The sequence below is a fragment of the Drosophila tropicalis genome, unplaced genomic scaffold, assembly GCF_018151085.1.
Source record: "Drosophila tropicalis isolate 14030-0801.00 unplaced genomic scaffold, ASM1815108v1 contig_696, whole genome shotgun sequence".
In the NCBI taxonomy this organism is placed as follows: Eukaryota; Metazoa; Arthropoda; class Insecta; order Diptera; family Drosophilidae; genus Drosophila; species Drosophila tropicalis.
The window spans coordinates 278,396-284,633 of NW_027173178.1; the positions used below are offsets into that span (position 1 = coordinate 278,396).

Sequence of the window (6,238 nt, forward strand, 5' to 3'; positions counted from 1 at the left end):
CATACACATACTTTCAAATTCCTCAAACAACTCAGCACAAGATTTATTCGCGTTACACAGTGATTATTTTCTGTTGATGCTCACAAACTTTGTATCTTTCTTGGTAACAACCAAATCGACGTGATCTAATATGGTTCTACTCAAAATTGCCTCATATGCCATGTCTTCATCAGGAACGATATGAAACTCGACTTCCATCTCAATGCCATCTATCTTGACAGTTATGCTAAAACTACCGAAGGTCATCACATGAGTTCCACCAATGCCTGTAAGAGTCTTCGAATATCCAGTTAGTGACTTAATTCCGAGTTTAACAAACACGCTTTTACGTATGAGACTCAAATTTGCTCCTGTATCAATTAGACCGTTGAACTTAATCGATTTATAAGTTACTTCTTTCAACTCCAAACCCGAATCAGTAAATTTACCTGATGCTTTTATTAATTTATCATCTACAACATTGGTGCTTTCAACTTTGGTGGTATCTTTATCTTTACATTCAAACGAACGATGGCCTGTTTTGCCACATTTAAAACAAGTAAACGTTTTCTTGTTACAGTCTCTCATCATGTGTGAAGGATCACCACACTTAAAACATTTGCGATCATCTTTTGTTGTCGAATTTTTCTCTCTATTATCTCTACCTTGCTTGTGAACAGATGACTCGAATGTTGTTTTCTTTGACGACTTTCTAGGATCATAGGATTTTAAGTAGGTCTCTATTTGAACTTTTAACGCATCCACTGTTCTCGCCTGATACAATAATGCCTTATTTGCTCTCATGTCTGGTATACCTTCTACGAAATACTCGATTAAACTTTCGTCATCCAAATCGATTGGCTTTGCGATTTCCATTAACGAATACAAAAACTCATACAAGTTCTCACCTCTCTTTAACTGTCGATTGCTCAGTCTTCTATGAACTTCTGCTGATGAAACCTTTACTCTAAATTCGTTTTTCAAAGCTACTTTCAGGGACTCCCAACTACAAATATCTCTCTTACTACGTATAAACGATAATGCAGCTCCCTTTAACAATTGTTTTGCATACACAAAAAGCTGTAACTGACTCCACTGTACGGTTAAAGCGCATTCTTCTAGCTCCCTAATCCATTGTACAACATCAATCGAACCTAAACCGCAAAACTCTGAAACGCTTCCCTCCACATCTTTTAGTGTGAACCATGACCTTTGCCCATCTGTGTTCGGGACTTCTCGAATTGTTCTAACCGAGGCGAAATCTGCCTCCTGCCCGTCATTCTCAATTTCTATTAGATCGTAGTGAGCGAGTTGACGCGTTTGCAGCTCTGCTTTAAGGCCTGTAGTCTCTAGCCCTAACTCTCTCAATTTAGTGCGCAACTCCTCAATACGCAACTTTAGAATCTCACCTCGATCCATTTCACTCAATTACAGTTATATTGCTTAACAAGATTGGTATAGTAATATATAGGTAGTATTAATCAATCAAATTTGTTACGACTTAACAAGATTTACACACTATGTTAATGTAGGTCAAATTGTGTTAGGTTATGGTTTAATTCAGACGATTCTTAGAAATGTGCTCTCTGCAGCTCGCATCAATTTCGTCGATTTTTTTGCCACCGGTCTGGTTTCGCTGTGCAAGCAAAGTAACTCACACTCAAGACAATAATTAAACAGCTCACCCAACTATAGTCGTCCTGCTCTATGGAGCCACTCAATATCTCTGTAGCAACTGTTCGGTTCGCTCTCTGTTGTCGCTACTCACTCGGCTGTTTTCCACTCGTTCTCGTGAATTCTCTTTGTCTGCTTCCACACCAATTGTCTCAACTTCGTGTCTGCTGCTTTCTCGTTTGGTCTTGTCAGCGTCGTCTGCTTTTGTAACGGTTTTTGTTGTCCGCTTTCTGTTCTCCTTTGGTTTTCCGTTTCCACAGTGAACACTAGTTATCACCAACTTAGTGCTCTCTGTCTGCTCTCTCCGTCTGTCTGCTTCCACAGTGAACACTAGTTATCATCAACTTCGTGCCCTCTGTCTGCTCTCTCCGTCTGTCTGCTTCCACAGTGACCACTAATTATCATCAACTTCGTGTCCGCTGTCTGCTCTCTCCGTCTGTCTGCTTCCACAGTGAACACTGGTTATCATCAACTTCGTGTCCGCTGTCTGCTCTCTCCGTCTGTCTGCTTCCACAGTGACCACTAATTATCATCAACTTCGTGTCCGCTGTCTGCTCTCTCCGTCTGTCTGCTTCCACAGTGAACACTGGTTATCATCAACTTCGTGTCCGCTGTCTGCTTCCACAGTGAACACTAATTTTCATCAATTTCGTGTCCGCTGTCTGCTCTCTCCGTCTGTCTGCTTTCACAGTTTTTGAACTTGTAGTGGTTGCGTCTTTTGAAATTCGTTCGCCAACAACCTTGACTTTGTATATATATTACACGTTAATGCATGCAATTTTAACAATTTTCTGTTCATTTGCGAACTTCACACACACACACACACACGATTTTCACTAATTGTCTTGGGCCAGAAATCTCGGTTGAGCCCCCCAGTTTGTAGAATTGGAATATTCCTGGTTATTTAGTTCAATATTATTTAAGGATGTGATTTCCTTATTTAAACTTTATTATTTATTAACAATGTTTCGTTGTGTTAAGAATACATATATTTATTAATTATTATAATGGCCTTAGCGACAAATTTGGGTGTGCGATGTGATCGAGGCGAGAGTACGAATGCGAGTGCTTTCCGATCGACGCTTCTGCTTTATTTTCATGAGTGAGTCGACCAGATAGGTACGGCCGCTGCGTGTCGTTCTGTCTCGCTCACTCGGTACCAAACGATTGCCATGATTATGCCTGCTTGACACTTCATTTCCTACATTTGTTTCACCTGGTGTATGGTATACCCAAGTCGACGAGTCGACTTACTTGCTTCATTTTTTTAAGTGTTACTAATATTTTAGTTTGATTTCGGATTTTTTTTTTAGTCAATTTGACCACGCCTTTATTTTCCGCCCCTTTATAACCCCGGCACCTGTACAAAAATTTCAATTTTTATTATAAAGCAAAGCATAAAAATAGAAAAATAACATTTTACCATGTTTTAACAATATTCCAAACATAAAAAATCAAAAAGTTTATAATCTTCTTCATCCAAAACAAAAGAATTCTCATGTTTGTCATCGCTTTCGTTGTCTGATTCGGTGTCTTCATCATTTCCACAATTGTATGAACTCAGCTCTGATGTTGGATACTCTAAAAGGTTTATGACTTCGATTGGAACCGGTTTCTTTTTCAAATTTTGCAGCCTCTTATTTATATAGTAGCTTGATATTAATGGATCAGATGAGTGCATGGCTCTATTAAAAACGTCAGCCATATTACTTAATCTAGAATTTTTTTCTGGCATGAGAACGTCGGTCCATTTTATACCATCATTGCTGTTACCACTTCCGTTCTGTTTTGGTATGCTAATATGCAAACCCATTACCATCCATACTGTTTTCTGAATTTCCTTCTTTCTTATCATCATTTTATTTTTATCATTTTCCTCAGTCATTACATTTCGCATATTTATTTCCATACATTTTGCAAACCATTCTGTGTAAATTGACTTGAATCGCTCAAGATTTCGATTGTATTTGCGCAAGTATCGTTTTATATAATATTCAAAATTAGTCCATTTTGCCTTAATTTGCTGTGTGTTTGATTTGTTCAAATTATCTTCATTTTTTTCTTCCATTATGTACGCTGCGGCAGCATCAGCATTGCGATTGTAGTTGTTCCAAATATCAACAAGCGTGTTGTTGTTGAACGTAAACGAAACTTCAAGTGCAATTTTTTTTAAAAGGAGCAAAAATGAGCAAAAAAAATGATTACTACAATAAACTAGACTCATTCGTTAGTAACTTGCCATTTTTAGTTGCATGTTTTGATATGCAATTTTCAAGAAATACTCCACGGAACACAATTAAAATTGTTAGATTTTTGCTAAAAATACAATCAACAATAACACTGGACATTAAAAACACCACGAACATTTATACACATTTAGCGTAAATAAAAGATTCTAAATACCTTAAGCTTTGTTATCCATATTACACTTATTTATTATAATAATTTAAGCACTTTCAACAGCATGAAATTTTTAGCGCCAATTTATATAATTGCGAGCTTCAACAGATCTGCTGGTTTGAAGAGCTGCCACAAAAAGAGAGTTGCCACCCGATAAACAAAAAATTGTTTTTCAGCTAACTGAAGTGTTTACTATTAATAAAAAATAACATTTTCTTAATATTTCACCATAAATTTGATGACTTTATGCCGCCCATTATGAAAAATCGCCCATAGTGCATTGCAAACAACACTAAAGAAGTTCCAAGAAGAACAATTGCACTTCAGTGATTTTTATGAGCAGTGGCTAAAAATGAAGATTTGCACGGAGAAAATTGCAGCTGAATCACGTGTGGGAAATGTAAAAGTTATTGGCCAAAAAATGTTAAATTCTATAGAGACGCGATCAAAAACATTGTTGAATAACAAGTTTTTAATTTCGTGTCTATATTTGGATCCACGCTTCCAACACACACTGACTGACAACCAAAAAAGCAAAAGCAGCAACTTATTTAAAAGCGATTTGGAACAAAATATTGGAATTTAATAAATCGGAAAATTCCACAAAATTACAAAATTCGGATTCAAACGATTCCCACGAATTTTTTTTCAATGATGATGAACTGTTAAACGCATATTTACTTCAAGGAGCTCAAGGTGATGAAGGAGACTTCGATATAAAAACACAAAAATTGATAAACTGCAACTTCAGTACCAATGAAGTGATACAAATGTTCTATCTTTTTGGCGAGCAAAGTACCATACCGATAAAGAGTTAAACACAATAAGTAACGTATGCTTTGCAGTTCTACCAACTCAGGTAAATAAGCAGTTCCCAAGATATACACATATTGTGTGTTAAGATCAAAGTTTCATACTTAATTTTTATAACAGGTGAAAATTGAAAGAGCATTTTCGATATTAAGGCTTGTGCTTACCGACTATCAAAACAGACTTAGCGTAGACATGCTTGAAAATATTTTGCTGGTCAAACTCAACCCAAACTATCTTGATGTAGCAATAGAGAACATGCCCTTGTTTGAGGTCGACGATTGTGACTGATTCCATTTTCAGTTTCCTTTACTTAATTTTTTATGTTTATTTTTAATTTCTTCATTTAAATTCTTATAATATTTTTTTTTTTTTTAATCTTTTGTATTTTATTTACTTGCTTCGGCAGAACATATACTAAAATTGGAACGATACAGAGAATCATGCTAATCTTAGCATGGCCCCTGCGCAAGGATGACACGCAAAATCGTGAAGCGTTCCACATTTTTGTGTATGCTGCCACCTGATGTACAACCAACCTGCTACCATTGCTCTGGGTGCCATATGGCCAGCTACAAAGGTTGCCAGTGGTACCATTAATTTCTTCGCAGATCAACGGAATCCACAAAAAAAATATCAAAGAAGTTAAATTCGCCTATGCCGAAGTTTATATACCCTTGCAGTCCTTGACAATAATAATTTCACATGTTCAAAATTTCTTTTCTGCAACTCAATTCATTAATATACAAACAAAACAATTTTACTCTTCATACTATGTACAATTTGTTCTTCTTCTTCCCTCATTCCCTAAGCAAAGCAACGCACGCATACACATACAGTTTATGTAGCGTTGCGTCTGTGTGTGTATGCATGTGCTCTGTTAACAGATGGTGACGTAGTAGGCAGCAAGCAGAGCTGCCGGCAGCGATTGAACTGATTTATATAGACTGTAACTTGTGTTCTATTTATCCGATCAGGGTCAAATTTTGGGATCTGAGATTTTATATCAAATTCTATTATATTGGTAAATTTCATGGGGATACTCCAATTTTTGCAAAAATTTTTGTTCCAGAGCTATATGATATAGTAGTCCGATCCCAAAGATTTTCATACTTTATCTCACCCGGGTAAAAAAAAGCTCCCAAAAAAAATTTCATCCCGATAGCTCTTAAGATGGCTGAGTAAAACGCGTACGCACCGACGGACAGACGGACAGACGGACAGACGGACATGGCTATATCGACTTAGCTTCTCATGCTGATCAAGAATATATATACTTTATGGGGTCGGAAACGTCTCCTTCTGTGCGTTACAAACATCTGACCAATTTTATAATACCCTCTGCAAGGGTATAAAAAGAAGAATAACTCAAACA

The 6,238-nt window shown here is 36.8% G+C and overlaps 1 non-coding gene across 1 annotated transcript; it reads left to right on the forward strand.

Annotated features, from left to right (window-relative positions):
* The first annotated feature begins 5,258 nt into the window (after positions 1-5,258).
* Positions 5,259-5,372, forward strand: LOC137579536 (U6 spliceosomal RNA). The gene has a single exon (XR_011032833.1). It is a non-coding gene; the product is annotated as a U6 spliceosomal RNA (small nuclear RNA).
* Positions 5,373-6,238: the final 866 nt, after the last annotated feature.